This window comes from Chiloscyllium plagiosum, unplaced genomic scaffold (assembly GCF_004010195.1).
Source record: "Chiloscyllium plagiosum isolate BGI_BamShark_2017 unplaced genomic scaffold, ASM401019v2 scaf_3852, whole genome shotgun sequence".
NCBI classification, from domain to species: domain Eukaryota; kingdom Metazoa; phylum Chordata; class Chondrichthyes; order Orectolobiformes; family Hemiscylliidae; genus Chiloscyllium; species Chiloscyllium plagiosum.
In genome coordinates this window covers 1,774-25,000 of record NW_025211990.1, presented here as the reverse complement: position 1 = coordinate 25,000, position 23,227 = coordinate 1,774, and the positions used below count along the sequence as shown (strand labels likewise).

Below are 23,227 nucleotides of genomic sequence, written 5' to 3'. Positions count from 1 at the left end.
ATCTCTGAATAAGGGGCTGCACATTTAAGACACAGATGAGGTGGAATATTTATTTTGGCAGTGAACCTGTACAATTCTTTACCAGAGCTACCAAATCTGGGTCATTTTTAATTGGAATGGGAATCAGTTATAGGGAAAAGGAAGAAAATGGAGTCGAAGATTATCAGATCACCCACGATCTCTTGAATGATGGAACAGACTCTATGTGCTCAATGGCCTACATCTACTCCTTCATGTTGTTGTTATGAATTAAACCTGGACTCAGGAATGAAATAACAATCAGCACTCCCTTTGGCTCTACCTAAAAAGAGTGGAATGAAATACAGATAGCTGCTGTAGGACACTGGTCTGACAACATCTGGTATATGGCACATAGTTTTCACGTCCATAATATGGATGAACTACTTCCCTTGGCGTCAGCACATTGAAAGTTCATCGGTTTGGTCCTTCTGGATTTAGAAGGATAAAAGCTACAAGATTCTGAAAGGGGTTAACCTGGTAGACAGAAATGTATTCTGGTCAGGGAACAACATGGACAAAACTAAAGATAAGTGGTCAACCATTTAAGTCAGATAAAGGAGAAAGATCAAAACAGAGGATTATGAATCTTTTAAATTCTCTATCCTAGGAGTTGCAAATATTCCATGACATGGCATACCATCTAGATGTATAAAACAATGACAGGTGGACTTGAAGAAACTTTCCCTTTGATGGCGGAATTAATGACTGGGGGTAAGGGGCAAAAAAATGTTTAGAGGATCTAAAGATTTTCTTCTTTAGAGAAGGAAAACATTTTCACCCAGAAGATAATGGGAATCTGGAACTCACTGTCTGTAAAATCAGGCAGAAATTCTGAGAACATTCCATTAGTATTTAGGTGTGCAATTATGCTGCCAAGACATACAAGGCTATACACAAATGCAGGAAACTGGAATTACAATAGTTCGGTGGTTGTTTTTGACCAGCACAGACAAGTTGGGCCAAAGGGCCTTTTTCTGTGTAGATGTCTAATGCTTCTTTAGAGTTCATACTAAAGGCCAGCCAAATTCACATAAAACAGCAGAGCACGTCCATCTGTTTATCTGCTGCGCCTACTTCTTATCTTACGGTCCATCTAAGGATAAGGAGTAGGCCATGCAAACCCTCAAACCTGCACCACCATCTGAAAAGATTATAGCTTATCTACATGAGGCCTGAACTCTACTTTCCAATCTACTTCCCTTTGGAACCTTGCAGTGCCTAGTCAAGAATCTGCCTAGCTCAACTTAGAGAAAGTTAAACAAACCAGCCTCCACTATGATTTTGTAAAGTGAGAGAAGTGTCAATGTGTTAAGTTGATCAGTTAGTGATCCTACTTAGTAAGTGATAGTATTTGAATAAGTACTTCGATAGTTGCAAAACACTTGAGATGCAGTGGCCATGATAAATTTATACAAGTGTTTCTCGGCCGAGGGGGAAAGAGTGAAATTCGAGGGTCTCTGCAGTTGGATAGAGGACTTTCTCAGGAGCTGAGAATGCTGGGACATCCCCATCTCCATTACCAACAAGAAAAACCATCAGGAGCAGCGGCACAGAAGAATGCAAAATGTCAAAAATAAACTCCGAGACGAGACAGACCGGAGGAGGAAGTGGACTAACAACGTAGGGAGATTCAGACGCACAAAATAAAGAAGACTTGCAACCGATGAAATTCGGCCAACCCCCTTCGGTCCATGTGACAGACTCGTCGTTGTTATTAACCCAAAAAAGTGTGAAAAGCAAATACGTGTTTTTAAAAAAAACACCCCCCCACAGATTGTTGATTCGCTCGTTTTTGCCAAACGAGCGGGCTCGGTTATTATTTAGAAAGAAACATGTCTCTAATGAAATCATCAAATAAATAAATACAGCAAACTGCGCCACTGCCCCGCCCACCCTCACCACCGTAAACTAGAGTGACTCATCCCACCAACCACCCGCTCGCCCAGACATCATTTACGAGGCAACCGCCGGTTGCAAATCATTTATCCAGGGCCGGGGATGAGGAAAAAAAAAGTCGGAGCGCTCCGGCCTCTCTTCACAGGCGCAGAGGTTTTCGTTTGATGTCAGTCGGGCTCACTTACCGCCTCAGCCCGGCTCCGTTTGCTGCCAGGGGCCGGGGATGTGGGCGGCAACGACCTATCGCTCTTATCCAAGACGATGAACTCGGAGCTGGAATCCAGACTGAGCGACGCGCCACTCCGCAGCATCACCATCCTGACGGTATTTCAGTTGCCCCTCAGCTGGACTCCGGGGAAGTAAAAAGCGCGGCGGGACAGACGGCTCTCACTGGGTTTGCGCCTGCGCATCCTCCTCCGACCGTTACTCTCGCGCCCCGGCCGTTGGAAGTTCTGGCGCCAAAACTTTCCCGCGCTGTCCACATACGCAGGCAGTAGCCACAGCGTCCTTCCACCAGCGAAATTAGTTTCCTTCTAATTCGGGCTGGCTATAGAAAGTCAAAGTAAAAATAAAACCGACGACAATTCAGTTATTTGACGCCGTTTATTAATGTATTTATTTCCCATCGAAAGGTTGAATCGCCTGCTCCTGTCTCAGCGCGGATTGATTTGGTTTGGTTTAACTCGTCCACCTGGCTTCCTTTTTTTGCTAAAGAGACCGAGCCCCACCCCTTTCTCGCTGCCATTGGTCAGCGTCTCAGCCAATCGGAGCCTGGTAATGTTACGTGATCGCGACCGTTCTCAACGTCTCAGGATGAAGTTCTCCACAAATATCTTCTGTCATGCAGAAGCCCATTACATCAATGCAATGACAGTGAAGCATTCGCAAATACTTTTTCAGCCAGATGCGTCCAGTGGATGATCCCTAGTCATGAGGTCCCTAGTCTTCAGCTAATTAATGATTCATTCCATGTGATATCAAGAAGCAGCCGAAAACGTTGGCTACTGCAAAGGCTATAAGCATTGACAAAATTCTACCAATAGTACTGAAGACCTCTCTCCCAGAACAGGCAGCCTCTCTCGCCAAGTTCTTCCAGTGCAGTTAGTGCTGCCAACTGAAAACAAAAAAATGCTGGAAATCACAACATCTGGCAGCATCCGTGGAGAGAGACAAAGCTAACTTTTGAGGCTAGATGAGCCCACATCTCGACTCAAAACATTACCTTGCTCTCCCTCCGTGGTGCTGCCTTACCCACTGTGATGTCAAGCATTTTTTTCAGTACAAATAACAGCATCTGCAGTACTTTGCTCCTAAATAGTGCTAGCATCTACCTGACAACATGGAAGATTGTCCAGATATATGCTATCGATCACCAGTAGAATGATAGAAGATTAACAGAGATTTCGGATGACACTTATTCAACAATAACCTGCTCACTGATGCTCAGTTTGGGTTCCATCAGGGTCAACTGGTTCCTGCCTTCATTAGAGGGGGTCTTGAATAAAAGGAACATCTGTTGGCTTGGAGAGAATGGAGTGTATGAATATAACACCATTTCAAATTGCACCAGGGTGACAGGAGGGCTTTATCCTTTCTTTCCAAAGTAGTAACCGCTACTAGTAAAAATATGTGTGCCCAGTTGGATGTTAACAAGCAAAGCCCATTATGGACAATGCAAGCCATAACAGGATGACTTTTTTTATTTAACATATCTTTCTACTCAACCTGTTTAGAGATGTTATTACATAAAGTGTGGAACAAGTGGGACTTGAACCCAGGCCTCCTGGTCTATGGGGTAGGGACATTACCACTGCACCACAAGAGGGTCCAGACAGAACCACACTTTTTAAAACAAAATTTCATTGATCCAAACAACAACTGTTCCAATATTGTAAAATTCCTTAAGCCCCTTGGCAAAGACAAATTCAGTAAAATCGATTGTCTCATATGCAATTTGGCAGCAGAAAGAAATCCAGCATTTTTTTTCTGAGGGAGTTACAATACTATGCTTTTAAGAGATGTATTTTGTCCTTTTTTTAAATGAAGAAAGGTTGAGAGAGATGTACCGAGAATCCAGTCAAAGTCATTAAAGTAAACAGCATGTGAGGTCTTGGGGATTTTTTTTAAAAGTTGGAACAAGAGCAGCAGCCTGAATGTGTGGAGTCAAACTCCCACAGATCCAGGATTTTTAGTTTTAGTTTTCCGCAATTGATAGGGTCTTGAAGCTGGATGTGAAAGCTCTTATTCCACTCTCTGTTACGGTAAAAGCAGGGATTCTCTTCAGGCTACTAGAATTGCATGTGAGAATTTGCTTTTGCCATGGGTGTGTTTATGGGATGTTAGCATAGAATAAAGAAAAGAACAAAGAAAACTTACAGCTCAGGAACAGGCCCTTCGGCCCTCCAAGCCTGAGCCAATCCAAATCTACTGTCTAAACCTGTCGCCCAATTCCTAAGCACCTGTATCCCTCTACTCCCCACCTACTCATGCATCTGTCCAGACGCATCTTAAATGAATCTACCATACCTACCTCTACTACCTCTGCTGGCAAAGTGTTCCAGACACCCACCACCCTCTGTATAAAGTACTCGCTGCGTGTATCCTCCTTAAACTTTTCACCTCTCACCTTGAAAGCGTGACCTCTCCTTATTGAAATCCTTCACCCTGGAAAAAAGCTTATCTCCATCTACCCTGTCTATATCTTTCATGATTTTGGAAACCTCAATCAGGTGCCCCTACTCAACCTCTCTTCCAAGCTAGCACCTTCCATACCAGCCACATCCTAGTAAACCTTCTCTGCACCCTCTCCAAAGCATCCACATCCTTTTAGTAATGTGACGACCATAACTGTACACAGTATTCTAAATGCAGCTGAACCAATGTCTTGTGCAATTTTAACATGACCTGCCAGCTCTTATACTCAATACCCCGTCCAATGAAGGCAAGCATACCATTTGCCTTCTTGACCACTCTATTCACCTGTGCAGCAACCTTCAGGGTACAATGGACCAGCATTCCCAGATTTCTCTGCTCATCGACTTTTCCCAAGACTCTTCCGTTCATTGTATAATTCACTCCAGAATTAGAATTGGCTAAATGCATCACCTCCATCTGCCACTTTTCCGCCCAATTCTCCAGTCTATCTATATTCTCCTGTATTCTTTGGCAGTCCCTTATGCTTTCTGCTACTCCATCAATCTTCGTGTCATCTGCAAACTTGCTGATCATACCAACAGTGCCCTCTTCCAGATCATTTATGTATATCACAAACAACAGTGGCCCCAACACTGATCCCTGTGGAAGACCACTGGTCACCCTTCTCCATTTTGAGAAACTCCCTTCAACTACTACTCTCTAGCTCCTGTTACTCAACCAGTTCTTTATCCACCTACCGAGAACACACTGCACACCAGATGACTTCACTTTCTCTATTAGTTTACCATGGGGAACCTTATCAAACGCCTTACTAAAGTCCATGTGTATGACATCAACAGCCCTTCCTTCATCTATCAACTTGGTCACTTCCTCTGTAGTTACCTGGAATATCCCTACTAACTTTCTTGTACAGGGGGACAACATGAGCAACCTTCCAGTCGTCCGGCACCTTACCTGTGTTTAAGGATGCCACAAAGATATCTGTTAGAGCCCCAGTTATTTCCTCTCTCGTGTCCATCAGCAACCTGGGATAGATCAGTAACTACAGATCTGTGGTGGGAAAGTTGCTGGAGAAGGTACTGAGGGATAAGATCTATTTATATTTAGAAAAACATACTTTTGTTCGGGAGAGATCATGCCTTACCAACTTAATAGAGTTCTTTGAGGAAGTGACCAAGTTGATAGATGAAGGAAGGGCTGTTGATGTCATACATATGGACTTTAGTAAGGCGTTTGATAAGGCTGCCGAGAACCCGTCCTCGACCTCTTCATTTCCCACTGCCCCCGAGACATTAACCGCCTCAACCTGTCTACCCCCCCTCCCCCACTCCAATATCTCACCCTCACAACGCGCAGCCCTCTACTCCATCTGCTCCAATTCCGACATCACCATCAAGCCAGCAGATAAAGGGGGCGCAGTGGTAGTCTGGTGCACTGACCTCTGCACCGCTGAAGCCAGACGCCAATCACTGACCAGGCTGATTGAGTCATACAGCATGGAAACAGATTCTTTGGTCCAACTAGTCCATACAGAATACAATCCCAAACCAAACTAGTCCCACCTGCCTGATCCCGGCCCAACTCCCTCCAAAACTTTCCTATTCGTGTATTCATCCAAATGACATGATCTAGTGCCAAGGTGTCCACTGCCAGGCCTGGATGTAGTGGACTACTCCATCAGCCAGGTTCTCCAGCTCCCTGTAACCAAATCAGGGCAAATCACATCCAGAGCAAACATCAGGAAGGGTACAGAGTGGGTGTGTACTGACGATACAGGTCTGGGTGCACATAGCTTTTTAAAGATGGCACCAGTGCCAGGGATGTCAATCCATTCCAGGATATCCAGGCAATGGCAACTGGTAGACAAGGCTAGAATTAAGCAAGAGATGGTGGTGGGATGGTGTTGTTAATGTGGTTCACCAACACATTCCACCCTGACCTTAAATTTACCTGGACCATCTCTGACACCTCCCTCCCCTTCCTGGACCTCTCCATCTCCATTAATGACGACCGACTTGACACCGACATTTTTTACAAACCCACCGACTCCCACAGCTACCTGGATTACACCTCTTCCCACCCTACCTCCAGCAAAAATGCCATCCCGTATTCCCAATTCCTTCACCTCCACCGTATCTGCTCCCAGGAGGACCAGTTCCACCACAGAACGCGCCAGATGGCCTCCTTTTTTAGAGACTGCAATTTCCCTTCCCATGTGGTTAAAGATGCCCTCCAACGCATCTCGTCCACATCCCACACCTCCGCCCTCAGACCCTACCCCTCCAACCGTAACAAGGACATAACCCTCCCTGGTGCTCACCTTCCACCTACCAACCTTCGCAAAAAACAAATCATCCGCCAACATTTCCGCCACCTCCAAACGGACCCCACCACCAGGGATATATTTCCCTCCCACCCCTTTCCGCCTTCTACAAAGACCGTTCCCTCTGTGACTACCTGGTCAGGTCCACTCCCCCCAACAACCTACCCTCCCGTCCTGGCACCTTCCCCTGCCACTGCAGGAATTGCAAAACCTGCGCCCACACCTCCTCCCTCTCCTCCATCCAAGGCCCTAAAGGAGCCTTCCACATCCATCAAAGTTTTACCTGCACATCCACCAATATCATTTATTGTGTCCGTTGCTCCCGATGCAGTCTCCTCTACATTGGGGAGACTGGGCGTTTCCTAGCAGAGCGCTTTAGGGAACATCTCTGGGACACCTGCACCAATAAACCACACCGCTCTGTGACCCAACATTTCAACTCCCCCTCCCACTCAGCCGAGGATATGAAGGTCCTGGGCCTCCTTCACCGCCGCTCCCTCACCAGCCAACGCCTGGAGGAAGACTGCCTCATCTTCCGCCTCAGAACACTTCAACCCCAGGGCATCAATGTGGACTTCATCAGTTTCCTCTCCACCCTTCAGGCACTCTGCCTGTATTCCTGATGAAGGGCTTTTGCCCGAAACGTCGATTTTCCTGCTCCTCGGATGCTGCTTGAACTGCTGTGCTTTCCCAGCACCACTCTACTCCAGAATGTGTAAATAAAGGGTGTCTTGGTGACAGGATATCAGCTTTCATGGAATTATTTCAACTACCCATTTTGTTTGCATCAACAATACCTGCATGGTCATCAGCCATTTCATTTGTTTCTCTACTTTCTCAAATGAAATGAGAAAGATTCTACATCCTTCTTAGAAATATTCCACAATTGAGAAGTTTGATGTTGCAACATTTCAACATTTATATTTCCAGTAATGTGGCTCAGACAATTGTACATAATGATCATAAATGCTTAACATTTTTGGAAAAATTTAAAGATAAAATACTAGACCGTCTACATGGAATTTGTTGTTACAGCCATTTAATTTAAAAATTATATATGCGGAAGGATGAGAGAATGTAATTGCTGACATATTGTCATGACTTTAACGAAGGGAGATGCAGGTGGAAGAAACTGATCTAAATGGACTGAATGTTTGCATGTTCAGAGACAATGTAAAGTATCCTATTGTAGTTCTGTGGAAGCCTGACTCCATCCATTCATGCTGCTTCTATTGTTCCAACATTTTGGAAAACCTTAATCCTCACAAGCTATATACTTTATTAGCTTGGAAGAGACAGTTTGCCATCTTTTGGCTCAAAACCTCTTTTCAAAACAAGGGCAAAATACACAAATTTTATTGTCACAGTTTTCTAATCAACATGTTATTACACATCTTTGGAGCAGGTGGGTCTTGAATCCAAGCCTCTCTGTCCAGGTGTAGGGACATGATGGCCCTCTAAATAAATATTAAATAAAATACTTTAATGCAGAAAAAAACTGTCTGAATAATGGTGACCTTGGAACTATTTGATAGATTTTTTAAAAATCTATTTTACTTTGTCCTTCAAAGGAAATCTGCTATCATTGCCTGCCTGGGCTACATGTGACTCCAGATCCATAGTGATATGGTTGACTTTTAAGTGGATTCTGAAACAGCTTCCATGCCACTCAGTCATCAAGAAGGCAGTTTACTATCAGATTCTCAAGGGCATTTGAGAGGGACAATAAATACTGTTCTTGTCAGGGATCACCACATTTCCATAAATAGCATTATAAAATGGTACAGCACAGAAACAAACCCTTCGGTCCAACCAGTCCATGCCTGAACATAATCCCAAACTAAACTAGTCCCACCTCCCTATTCCTAACTCAAATCCCTTCAAACCTTTCCTATTCATGTACTTATCAAATGCCTTTTAAATGTTACAATTTTACCCATATCGACTACATCCTCAGGAATTCATTCCACACACAAACACGCTCTGTGTAAAAAGATTTGCCCCAAGTCTTTTTTAAATCTCTCTCTTCTAACCTTAAAGATGTGCTCCCTTGTCTTGAAATTCCCCATTCAAGGGAAAATACAACTATCATCGACTCTATCTATACCCCATGTTATATTATATACTTATGTTCCTGTGAAAAATGTCCCAGCCTATTCATACTTTCTTTATAAGTTTATAATTTTAAAAAGATACACTGTAGATGCAATTTCACACAAATCAAGAACTGCTCTTTTAATGAATTTTTTATTTTCCTGCAAAGGTGGAATAGGTGTGTAATGGTAGAATTCAATAGCTAATTTGACAAGGAATTGGATAATACTTGGAAGAGAAATTTGCAGAGCTGTGGGGAAGAGCTTAATGAGAATCATTTGGATAGCTCCTTCAAAGGGATTGCAATAGCAGGATGAGTTGAATAACTGCCTGTGTTGTATAATTTAGTGCTACTGGATACCCAAAGCTGTGCAATTTTTAAGGAATTGACCAAGATCAATTCCTACCGCCAAAGTTTTTGACTGCCCTTTTTCACTATAATCAGGATGGTGCATTTTTTTTTCCAATAGCCATTATATTACAGCAAACTTTGTTTTAACCAGCCCCTTATGAACCAGGACTCTCAATAAACCGCCACAAATTGCATGCCACAAATATAGGAAGTTTACTGTCTTAGACAGTTGAAGGTATAAGTGAGAGGACTCTCTGCCGATAAGTTTTATTTAATACAAAATTGCATTATTATTTAAATGATTTATGCTGCAAATAAAGTATATATGTATACTCCCTGCATTACATTTCTATAATTTAGTGTGTTTTTACATTGATTAAGTGGACCTGTTGATCAACCGTTATATTTAATCAACTAGCACACTCCTGGTCCCATAAATGCCGGTTAATAAAAAGTTTGCTGTAATTAGTTTTTCATCCTGTCTAACTCAGTCCCACTGTAAGATAATTAACATATAATCTAAATTAACCGGTGCAGTACTGTGGAGGTACTATTTTCAGAGGAGGCATCATATAAGGGTCCCATCTATCCGAAATGTCGATTCTCCTGCTCCTCGGATGCTGCCTGACCTGCTGTGCTTTTCCAGCATCACATTCTCAACTCTGATTTCCAATGATTGTTTTTATTAAAAAAGTTCCACTGCTCTTCTTTCATTGAACTCTTAAAAAAATACACATATTCAGAATTCTTCCAATTCAAGTCTGCAAAATTTATTACACATGAAGCCACCATAATACTAAGTATTTTGGGATATCCTGAGATTACAATATGCTCAGGGGTGACTGGTGTAGTGGTAATATCATTACTACTCCAGAAACCGTTTTAATGCACTGGAAACATAACTTTAAATTTCACTCAATTCATTTCATGAATACATCGGGAATTTAAAGCTAGTTTCAATAATAGTTATCATGTCAACTATCATTGTTTGAAAAAAATCTTCATATTCTTTAGGGAAGGAAATTTGGTACCCTAACCGAGTTACCCACATGTGACTACACAGGTCCTCTGGAATGGCCTATTTTAAAGGCACCTGGGATAGGCAACAAATGCAAGCCTTAGCCCTGATACCCACATCCCATGACGGAATAAAATAATTTAAAGTATTCCATTGTTTTACCAAATAATCTTAGTTCCTCCTTTTCATTCAACCTCACATTTGTCAACAAACTTGCCAGTTTTCTTAAATACCCATGTTTATTCAATGGTCCTCCTTTTTATTTGGCTCTACTTTCTCCTTTGGTTTCAGTATCTTAGGAATCACTGCTTGGGGTCCAATTGTTTCTTAAATAGTCCTCATTCAGAAACTAATCTCCAACTGTAAATTTCCAGGCATCAATAAGACAAATAATTTTTAAATCAACATATCTGCCGATCATTAAAGCACACATCTGGGCCCAAAGGAAGGGCCACTACAAAACAAGACCCCTAATCCCTTATGTTCTCAAAATTTCTGAATGTCGTGGTTTGAACACGCAACCTTGTGACACTTTTCAAGCACACTACTACTGCACCACGAACCCACATTTAAATTATGAATCTGCTTGCACATTTCCATGAACATCACATCTTGAAGTATGACTTGAGCCTGACCTTTCAATCCAGAGGTAGACACATCACCACTACATCCACAGAATTAACTACAGCAACTGAGGGAAAACGTGAATAAATCCAAACCCTTGACCCCATAACAACCTACGGCAATTCATATTGCTAATTGATAAAAGTGCACGTTTGGTTAATACTGCAGAGGAACGAATACAAATACTGTTTTGCAAGTCTGACAGACTTTAACTCGAAAACAACAACTTTACGTCTGCAGACATCAACCGGCTTCATGCAAGTAACGAAAGCTGCGCGCGCAGCAAGCGTTCCGATGCTACGTCATTGGGTAGGCGGAGCGGTCTTTCGATGTGCACCTGCTATTCCACTCCGGCTTCCTGCTTTAATCCTAACCCCCGGTGAATAGTTCCTACGGCTGTAATCACGTTGATTCTTACCTTGAGCTAGATTGGTTTGAATGAATTCGCTGTTTAGTATATCGAATGAATATTTAGGTGTCCTGCAGTTTAGCTTCTAAATTTCATTTGTTGTTGTTGCGAAGTTGTTATGAGTAGCCCAAACCCTAACCCTGGGAGGTTAGACCCAGGAGGTAAGAGCCAGATCCCAGCCATTCTAAAGGAAGATTGTGTTTACACCAGCTGTTATTGGTAAGCAGGCCTGTCAAATGTCACTGTGGAAAAATAGTTTCAGTTATTCAATGTGGGTGTAGGTCCCACAAGTTGTGCTGCATTTTCTTTGAAATTAAACATAAGTTATGTTATCAGTGTATTTTTTAAGAGCAAAATTTGTTGTGATCTGAGGTCAACTGCCTGAGAGAGCAGAGGAAACCGATATGACTTTCAGTTAGGCATTGGACCAACATTTGAAAGGAAAATTTTCAACGCTATGAGAGAAGGAGGAAGTGGGATCGATCAGGTTTTTTTTGTACAAAATTGCCGGCCGAGCTGAATGGACTCCTGCCTGTAATATCCCTGAAATGTTACCTCCAACCAATCACGCAGAAGTGGGTACTGCAGATGCTGGAGATTAGAGTCGAGATTCGAGTGGTGCTGGAAAAGCACAGCCGGTCAGGCAGCATCTGAGGAGCAGGAAAATCGACGTTTCGAGCAAAAGCCGAAAGCAAAAGCAAATACGTCGATTTTCCTGCTCCTGGGATGCTGCCTGACCGGCTGTGCTTTTCCAGCACCACACTAATCTTGACCTCCAACCAATCCTTGACAGCTTTTGATTTATTTCTCCTTTTTGGGGGGAGGTCAGCTGTTTGGACCCTATGTTCTGGTATCTCCCCCCAAAACCGATGTGCTTCTCTCCCTCTATGATCATGTCTTCAGTGACATGTTCGATTTTTTTTAACTGGGTGGTCAATTTCAAATTTTACTTGATAATCACACCTTAAATTATTTTATTCTGTGAAGGTAATATGTAACTACATTTTGTTGTTGTAAGATTTAAGGCCATACGTCATAGGAGCAGAAATTAGGCCATTCAGCCCATCAAGTCTGCTCCACCATTCAATCATGGCTGATAAGTTTCTTATTCCCATTCTCCCGCTTTCTCCCCATAACCTTTGATCCCCTTCATACTCAAGACCCTATCTATCTCAGTCTTAAATGTACTCAATGGCCTGATCTTTACAGCCTGCTGTGCCAATGAATTCCATAGATTCACCACTGTCTGCCTGAAGTAGTTTCTCCTTATCTCCATTCTAAAAGGTCTTTATCTCTAAGGCTATGCCCTCAGGTCCTAGTCTCTCCTACCAATGGAAACATCTTGTAACATCTACTCTGTCCAGGCCTTTCAGTATTCTGTATGTTTCAATTAGATACCCACTCCTTCTTCTAAACTCCAAGTATAAGCTCAGAGTCCTCAAACATTTCTCATATGTTAAGCTTTTCATTTCTGGGACCATTCTAATGAATCTCCTCTGACGTGCTCCCGGGCCAGTACATCCTCGCAGAGATATGTGGCTGAAAACTGCGCACAATACTCCAAATGTGGTCTGATCAGAACCTTGTAGAGATTCAGAAGTACATCCCTGCTTTTAGATTCAAGTTGTTTCAAAATAAATGCCATAATTGCATCTGCCTTCCTAACTATTGACTCAACGTGCAGGTTTACATTGAGAGAATCCTGGACTAGAACTTCCAAGTCTCTTTGCACTTCAGACTTTTGAATTTTTTCATCATTTAGAAAATAGTTCACACCTCTATTCTTCCTATCAAAGTTCCTGACTTCAGCTTTCCCACGTTGTACTTCATCTGCCACTTCTTTGCCCACTCTCCTAATCTATCCAAATCCTTCTGCAGTCTCCCTGCCTACTCAATGTTACCTGTGCCTCTCCCTATCTTTTGTATTGTCTGCAAACTTAGCCAAAAAGCCCTCATTTCCTTCATCTAGATCACTCATGTATAAAGTGAAAAGATGTCCCAACACTGAGCCTTGTGGAACATCACTTGTTACCAGCTGCCATTCTGAGAAGGACCCTTTTATCCCCACTCTGCTTTCTGCCAGACAGCCAAGCTTCTATCTCTGTATTTGTCTGCACCTGCCTTCCCTGATAGGGTTTCTCTCCAACCAAGCATGGAGGATTTTCACATGATTTTGTTCTTGCTGCTATGGCAGTTTAGGTCCTCCTGTTCAAATGTTCTGAGCTGAAATTAGGAATATGCAATATAATTGGATAAGTGTACTTTTTCTTTTGAAGGATTATTTATAATTTACTTTTAGGACTAAAAAGTTGTTTACAGTCAATCTGGCCTTTAACTAAAGTGTAATCAGCACTGAGCAAGCTATATTTGTTACGTTGTTAGTAGTTAAATTATGATTGAAAATATTTTAGCATTATTCTAGTAGATTGTAAATTCCATTTTGTAGTTGACTTGTATTTATTTTCTTTAGAGTCTCCTTTCCAAGGCAGTATATTTCATTTTCATGTGGAAAAGACAGGTCCAGACTCACCTCTGATGTGACCCTTGGGTCCAGAGTAGGCTGCTAGCATCTTCTACCTTCACACAATGACCAGAAAAATGAGGCACCAAAATAGCACCAGTACTTCCACAGTCTGAGCCCAGCCATGAGAACAGCTTTCAAAAAACAAAGAGAAAGCAAAACCTACTTTGTACTTATGATTTGTAGAATATTACAGAACTGAAGGAGGCTGTTCAGCTTGTCATTGTCTGTGCTTGCTCTTTCAAAAAGTATTCTGCTTGGTGCTCCAGCCTAGTTTTTTTTTGTCTGTAACCCTGTAAATTCCTCATCCTTGCGTACCTGTCCAAATCCTATTAAAAATTATTTTTGAACTCAGCTTCTACTACCTTTTCTGTGGTGAGTATTACAGATTCTGACAGCTCTCAGAGTAGAAATATTTCCCTTCATGCCTCCCCCGCCTCATTAACCAATAAGTTTAAATCTATAAACTCTGGCTAATGACTCATTTCTCAGAAGCAATTACATTTTTTATTGATCCTCTCAAAACCTCATCATCTTAGATTCCACTTTTAAATTGTTCATGGGGACAGCTGGCTAGGCCAGTATTTGTTGTCCATCCTTAATTTCCTGTTAAGAATGTGAAGGTGTGCCATGTTGTTGAACCGCTGCATCGCTTGTTTTGTGGGTACACCCATAGTACTGAAGTTCCAGTATTTTCATTCAGCAACATTGAGGAAACAGTGCTATGGTTTCATGTCAGGAAGGTAAGTGGCTTGGATTAGCACTTGCAGGTGGTAGTATTCCCAAGCATCTGCTGCCTTTATCCTTCCAGATGGGAGAGGTTGGAAGGTGCTGTCAAAAGAGCTTGGTGATTTGTTGTAGTGCATTTGTAGGTGGTACACACTGCTACTGTGCATCAGGGGTGAAGAAAAGTAACTTTAAGTGTAATGGATGTGATACTAATCAAGTGGGCTGCTTTGTTGTGGGTGGTGTCAAGCTTCTTGAGCATTGTTGGAGCTGCACCAAGCCAAGTAAATGGTGAGTGTTTCCTGATGTGCCATGTAGATGGTGGACAGGCTTTGAGTAGCTAGAAAGTGAGTAACTTGCTACAAAATTTCCAGTGCCTTATCTGCAGTATTAAATTTGCATTTAGTCATCTCTTAATTTTCTCTGTTCTGGAGAGACAGTCCTGACTTTTCCAACCCCACCTCACATCATACATAAGTCTTTCCTGATTGGTGCCCAGAATATTTCAAATTGTAGCATTTGATTTAGAATAAAATATTTTTGCAACGAATGTTAACATTTATATTAAAATACTTCCTTAGTGAAGAAAATATATGGAAACTTTGTGAATACATAAAGAACAGAAGACAACATCCTCTGGAAGAATGGTATACTGTTTTCATATCAAACGACCAAAAGATGGTAAGTGCAGTCCGCAAATGAGTGTACATTTTCTCAGTCCAAGGTGCAAGAGTTTCACCAAATTTCTCTTTTGCCTGTATCATAGAAACACAGAACTGTTGCCGCACCAAAGGACATCTTTTAGCCCAACATGTCTGCACTCACTGTCTGGTTAAACAGTACATTTCATGCTGCTCACCTACCTTCACCTTGTACTTGCACACTCTTCCTTTTCAGATAATAATCCGATTTCCTCTTGAGAAGCTCACTTGATCCTGCTTCCACCAAGCTGTCAGGCAGCACATTCCAGATCTTAACCACTCGATCTGTAACAGCGTTTCTTCTCATGTTTGAATTGTTGCTTTTCTTAATTACTTTAAATCTGTGTCCTGTTGTTCTCACTCCTTCCACCAGTGGGAACAGTGTTATTTACCCCAATTTTCCCTGCATTAGCTCAATTATCAGCCGGAGTTAATCAAATTGCATGCATAAGAATAAATTATTCACAAAAAAGCAGTGCTCTCCTTCCAGATTTTGTGCTTCGGTCAATGCTGTAGAACTTGAACACGCACCATCCTGACTGCCAAGATAAAAATGCTGTCCACTTTAATCAAGGTTGATACCTAACTGGGTGCTTCAAAAAACTGAATAATTGAAATCATAATCAGAACAAATATTGTAAGCTGAACATTTTGTTAAAATAGCAATAATTCTTGAGGTAAATTCATTTTTGTTATCTTGTAAAATTAACCAGCACAATGAGAAAAATCTGCACACATCCATCAGAGTATTGTATGGTAAAATTTGAAATCATCCGCTTGGGTGAGAAAAGTAGATTCATGTTTTAAAGTTGAAGTAGACATTTATAGATTAGGGAAACTTTGTGGTGAGGAGTACATGGAAAGAAGTCTGTAAACAAATTGCAAAAAGTTAACATGTAATTACAGCAAGCTAGCAGGAAGGCAAATTGAATGTTTGCCTTTATAGCATGCAGGTTAGAGTAGAAGGGTAGAGAAGTCTTGCTGTAATTATGTAGTACTTCGTAAGATCACACTAGGTGCGCTATGTATAGTTTGGTTTCTATACTGAAGGAAGAATATATTTGCCCCAGAGTTGGTATGGAGAAGCTGAACAGATTCATTCCTGGAATGAAGAGTCAATTCTTTGAGGAAACATTGAATAGAATGGGCCTGTATTATCAGAAGTTTTGAAGACTGAGAGGTTATCTCATTGAAATGCATAAAATTCTGTGAGTTTAGCACAGTGGGTTCAGAAAAGCTGTTTTCTCATAGCTGTAGAATCAAGAATGAGGATAAGTCTCAGGATATGGAGTTGGCCATTTCAATCTGAGATAAGGAGGCATTTTCTTATCCAAAGGGTTGTGAATCTTTGAAACTTTCTACTTTAGAGATGTGGAAATTATCAGTCAATGAGTACAGAGAGATGGAGAAAGATAGATTTTTAAAGAGGTTTGGGACCACTGCAGGAAAGTGCAGTTGAAGTAGAACATTGATTATGATCATAATCTGATTATGGTGATGGTGAAGCACGTTCAAAGACCCAAATGGTCTATTCCTGCCTGTATTTCTTGTAAACTTTTCCATCACGAGGGGACAGAACAGCTATGAATTGGTTTCTACTCAGCAGCAAGGACAATTGGAACCAGTGTTTGACATAGCCTCTAGTTTTGTGTGATTTGGTGTCGATTTTGTTTTTATTTTAAAATGATCCCATGAAGTGCTTTGAGGCATTTTGTTACAGTAAATCGACTACACGAACACAAGTTGCTGCTATTTATCCTGGATCTTTTTTTTTTACATACAATAAAATACAAGAACAAGGAAGTTATGCAAAAGTCTACAAATGATTAGTTAGGTCCCAGCTGGAATATTTGTCTGCCTGATTCTGAAACCCACCTTCAGGAAGGATGGAAAGATATTAGAGATGGGGCAGTGAAAATTTATTGGATTTCTGTCACAGGATAAGAGCTTCACTGACATAGAGTGACTAGAGAAACACCATTGTTCTACTTAGAGCAGAAAAAGCTCAGTGAAAGTGAACAGAAGGGTTAATAAATAGCAAGAGTTTTGGTAACATGAATGAGGAGAAATGTTTCACTGGCAGGAGGGTAAATAACAAGAGAAAAGTTTAATATAATTGACAATTTTTGCAGCAAGTTGTTGTGATCTGGAATGCACTGCATGAAAATTAGACTATCTACAGTGTGGAAACAGGCCATTCAGCCCAACAAGTCCACACCAACCCTCCGAAAGTAACCAACCCAGACCCATTTCCTTCTGACTGATGCACCTTTCACTATGGGCAATTTATCATGGCCAATTCAACTAACCTGCACATCTTTGGATTGTGGGAGGAAACCCACACAGACACTGGGATAATATGCAAATTCCACACACCTGAGGCAGGAATTGAACCCAGGTTCCTGGTGCTATGAGGCAGCAGTGCTAACCACTGAGCCACCTGCTGCAGATGTAAAAAGTAGATTCAGTGAAAATTTTCAAAAGGTAATTGGCTAAAATCTTGAATGGTAAATGTTTGCAGGGCTATGGAGGAAAGGCAGTGGGTGTGAGACGAATTGAATTGCTGTTTCAAAGAGATACAATGACCTGAACAGCCACCTGTACTCTTACATCTACAAACTTGTACATGACACATTCAGTGAACTCTCTGCTTATTCAGCACATTAAAAGGATCAAGTGCCCAAAATAACCAACTTAATTTAAATACAAAACACTTCATTGTTAAACTTCATTGTTTGGAAATGGACGAGTCTGAGATAAGCGTGCTCTGAAAGACGTAATCTCACATTACACTGCAGTTCCCCACTAAACCAGCAGAGGGATCCCATTTTAACTCCCCTCTCAATCAGATTAGTGAAAATATACAAGCAGGAAAGGAGGAGGTCTTGTGCAGTGGGTCGTGTCGCTGCCTCTGACTTAAAAATTCTGAGCACCCATCCATCCACAGGGCCTGGTGGCCAAGGAATGCACATTTATAATCTGAGTACCAACCTGCAATTCCTTCTAACACTGGATTGTATTATGGACCCCCTAATAGAGGGAAATTGAGAAACAAATTTGTAAGGGGATCTCAGTTATCTGTAAGAATTATAGGGTAGCTATGGTAGGGGATTTTAATTTTCCAAACATAGACTGGGACTGCCATACTGTTAAGGGTTTAGATGGAGAGGAATTTGTTAAGTGTGTACAAGAAAATTTTCTGATTCAATATGTGGATGTACCGAAGAGAGAAGGTGCAAATCTTTACCTACTCTTGGGAAATGAGGCAGGGCAGGTGACTGAGGTGTCAGTGAGGGAGCACTTTGGGGACAGCGACCATCAGTTTTAAAATAGCGATGGAAAAGGATAGACCAGATCTAAAATTGAAGTTCTAAATTGAAGGAAGGCTAATTTTGATGGTATTAGGCAAAATCTGACTGGGGGCAGATGTTCACAGGTAAAGAGATGGCTGGAAAATGGGAAGCCTTCAGAAATGAGATAACAAGAGTCCAGAGACAGTATATTCCTGTTAGGGGGAAGGGAAAGGCTGGTAGGTATAGCGAATGCTGGATGACTAAAGAAATTGAGGGTTTGGTTAAGAAAAAGAGGGAAGCATATGTCTGGTCTCGACAGGATAGATCGAGTGAATCCTTAGAGTACAAAGGCAGTAGAAGTACATTTAAGAGGGAAATCAGGAGGACAAAAAGGGGACATGAGATAGCTTTGGCAAATAGAGTTAAGGAGAATTCAAAGGGTTTTTACAAATACATTAAGGGTAACTAGGGAGAGAATGGGCCCTTCAAAAATCTGCAATGCAGCCTTTGTGTGGAGTCACAGGAGATGGGGAAGATATTAAACAAGTATTTTGCATCATTGTTTCCTTGGAAAAGGACATGGAAGATATAGAATGTAGGGAAATAGATGGTGACATCTTGAAAAATGTCCATATTACAGAGGAGGAAGTGCTGGATGTCTTGAAACACATAAAAGTGGATAAATCCCCAGGACCTGATCAGGTGTACCCTAGAACTCTGTGGGAAGCTAGAGAAGTAATTGCTGGGTCCCTTGCTGAGATATTTGTATCATCAATAGTCACAGGTGTGGTGCTGGAAGACTGGAGATTGGCTAACATCGTACCACTTTTTAAGAAAGGTGTAAGGACAAGCCAGGGAACTATAAACCATTGAGCCTGACATTGATGGTGAGCAAGTTGTTGGAGGGAATGCTTAGGGACAGGATGTACATGTATTTGGAAAGGCAAGGGCTGATTAGGGACATCAGCATGACTTTGTGCATGGGAAATCATGTCTCACAAACTTGATTGAGTTTTTTGAAGAAGTAACACAGAGGATTGGTGAGGGCAGAGCGGTAGATGTGATCTTCAAAGTTTGTGAGAAGATTTGTAGCTCGGGTGCTCGTTGCTGTGGTTCTGTTCGCCGAGCTGGAAGTTTTTGTTGCAAACGTTTCATCGCCTGTCTAGGCGACATCCTCAGTGCTTGGGAGCCTCCTGTGAAGCGCTTCTGTGGTGTTTCCTCCGGCATTTATAGTGGCCTGTCCCTGCCGCTTCCGGTTGTCAGTTTCAGATGTGATCTATATGGACTTCAGTAAGGCATTTGACAAGGTTCCCCGTGGGAGCAAAGTTAGATCTCATGGAATACAGAGATAACTTTCCTTTTGGATATAGACCTGGCTCAAAGGTAGAAAACAGAGGGTTGTTTTTCAGACTGGAGGCCTGTGACTAGTGGAGTGCCACAAGGATCAGCGCTGGGTCCACTACTTTTCGTCATTTATATAAATGATTTGGATGTGAGCATAAGAGGTATAGTTAGTAAGTTTGCAGATGACACCAAAATTGGAGGTATAGTGGACAGCGAAGAAGGTTACCTCAGATTACAATGGGATCTTGACCAGATGGGCCAATGGGCTGAGAAGTGGCAGATGGAGTTTAATTTAGTTAAATACGAGGTGCTGCATTTTGGGAAAGCAAATCTTAGCTGGACTTATACACAATGGTAAGGTCCTGGGGAGTGTTGCTGAACAAAGAGACCTTGGAAGTATTGAGTACTGGAGTTGGGAGGTCATGTTGCGGCTGTACAAAACATTGATTAGGCTACTTTTGGAATATTGCATGCAATTCTGGTCTCCTTCCTATTGGAAGGATGTTGTGAAACTTGAAAGGGTTCAGAAAAGACTTACAAAGATGTTGCCAGGGTTGGAGGATTTGAGCTTTCAGGAGAGACTGAACAGGCTGGGGCTGTTCTCCCTGGAGCGTCGGAGGCTGAGGGGTAACCTTATGGAGGTTTATAAAATCATGAGGAGCATGGATAGGATAAATAGACAAAGTCTTTTCCCTGGGTGCGGGAGTCCAGAACTAGAGGACATAGATTTAGGGTGAGAGGGGAAAGATATAAAAGAGACCTAAGGGGCAACCTTTTCACACAGAGGGTAGCACTTGTAAGTAATGAGCTGCCAGAGGAAGTGATGGAGGCTAATACAATTGCAACATTTAAAAGGCATCTTGATGGGTATATGAATAGGAAGGGTTTGGAGGGATATGGGCCAGGTGCTGGCAGATGGGACTAGATTGGGTTGGGATATCTAGTCAGCATGGACGATTTGGACCAAAGGGTCTGTTTCCATGCTGTACATCTTTATGACTATGACTCTATGACATGCCAGTGGCAGGCAGTAAAAGTGGGAGAGATTCATAATCAGCCATGAAATAAGATTATTGGAGCATCTTCCAGAATGGCGCTGGACCATGGCAACATTTTGCAAGCTGTCTCCAGCAGATCTTACTCTTACACATCTTTTATTACCCTAAACCTTTTGTATGGTTTGATCTGCCTGTACTGCACGCAAAACAAAATATTTCACTGTACCTGTGTACATGAGACAATAATCGATCAAATCAAAAATTGCATGTGTTGCAGCCCCTTGAATGAGTTTCTTCTGTTCATTCTTTCATGGAAAGTGGGGGTTTTCTGATAATACCAGCATTTGTTGCCCTTCTCTAATTGCACTTGAACTGAATTTAGAGGACAGTTAAAATTTAGCAACTACATTACTGTGATCTGGAGTCACATGTGGACCAGAAAGATGGCAGATTTCCTTTCCTAAAGAACATTTGTGGGCGGCACGGTGGCACAGTGGTTAGCACTGCTGCCTCACAGCGCCAGAGACCCGGGTTCAATTCCCGCCTCAGGCGACTGACTGTGTGGAATTTGCACGTTCTCCCCGTGTCTGCGTGGGTTTCCTCCGGGTTCTCCGGTTTCCTCCCACAGTCCAAAGATGTGCAGGGTCAGGTGAATTGGCCATACTAAATTGCCCGTAGTGTTAGGTAAGGGGTAAATTTAGGGGTATGGGTGGGTTTCGCTTCGGCGGGGCGGTGTGGACTTGTTGGGCCGAAGGGCCTGTTTCCACACTGTAAGTAATCTAATCTAATCTATCTAATCTAATCTAATCTAATCAGTGAACCAGATGAGTTTTTAAAAATGAGAATTGACACTATTCTTCATGCTCATTGTTACAACACAAGCTTTATTTTCCAGAGTTTATTTATTGATAGTAAATTCCACCAGCTGCCATGATGCGATTCGAAAGATATTAACATAGGCCTGTGGATTACTAGTTCAGTGACATTATCACCATGCGACCATTATCCAAAATGATCTAATCAACATATTACTGGCATGATAGCGTGGTTACATAATTATCATGTCAAATCAAAGAATTGGATAATTGTTTTTGTCCAACTTGCAATTTGTTCTGTTTATTTCATTACTCCAAAGGTGCCCATTTGGAGTCAGCAGTCTGGCAGTGGAGATCAGCCTGTAATCTGGGTAAGTGATTCTTTTGTAAATCAATATTTATAGCTACACTTTCAATGGCATAAGAATTTTTCAGTCCTTTACTTTTAAAGTGTATTGGTCTTTTTCTGGCTTGTTCTATTACAGGAGTAGGCAATTGAGCCCATTGTACCTGTGCTGGCCCATTGAAAGACCTAGCCCCACACCCCAGCTCATTCCCCATTAACCTTGTAAATTAATTATTTTCAGGTAAATTTCCAAATGTCTTTTCAAAGTTTCAATGGAATATGATTCCACCTAAGTTTAATCTTAATATCACATCTTAATATTCCTCTGAGTGAAGACATTTTCCTCATTTTCCTCTTTTGCCAATTAATTTAAATCTCGTCACTGATCCACTTGCCAGAGAAAATAGCTTCTCCCAACAGTTCTCACAATTGTTATACCTTCCTTTAATCTTCTCTAAGAAAAATATTCTAGCTCCTCCAAACTGTGCGAATAACTTTGCATAAGTTACATTCTTAAGCTCCGTTCTTGACTGTACAAGTGAATTTAAAAATGTGGTAATTATTAAAACTTTTTTGTCAAAGCTCTTTTCTCTGATCACTCAATAGAAAGATGTACAAGAATCTGACTACTCCTTGGCCAAAAAATACCATACTGAAAGGCAAGGTTTTCTTTTAGCTATAAATTTATACAGCAGTGGTGACACTGGTTTGTGTACATACAGTGTCTTTAATGCAGGAAAAATGCCTCACAAAGCATTGCCAAGCTGACACAAGAGATATTGGAAGAGGTGATTTTTAAAGCTTGTTCAAAGAAATGGGCTTTAAGAATTGACTAAAAGAGAACAAGATAGAGAAGTTTAGGAAAAGAATTGCTGAGATCAAGTCTGAGGCAGTTTAAAATAAGGCTAACAATGGAAGCTCAGGAGGAGTACTGGATTTACAGAAACCATCGCTAGAGGTTCGTAATGTTCCAGGAGAATTATGGAACTGGAGAAAGTTCCAGATGTAGGGAGGTCTTGCTATTAAAAGGTTGAAACAGACTTGTGGGACTTTTAAGTTTGAGGTTTGTGGTTTTAGGAGCAGTTGTACGT

The 23,227-nt window shown here is 41.7% G+C and overlaps 1 long non-coding RNA gene across 1 annotated transcript; it reads left to right on the top strand.

The window, feature by feature from the left end:
* The first annotated feature begins 11,324 nt into the window (after positions 1 to 11,324).
* Positions 11,325 to 22,230, top strand: LOC122547236. The gene is made up of 3 exons (XR_006310931.1): positions 11,325 to 11,611; positions 15,221 to 15,320; positions 22,111 to 22,230. It is a non-coding gene; the product is annotated as an uncharacterized LOC122547236 (long non-coding RNA).
* The last annotated feature ends 997 nt before the right edge of the window (positions 22,231 to 23,227 follow it).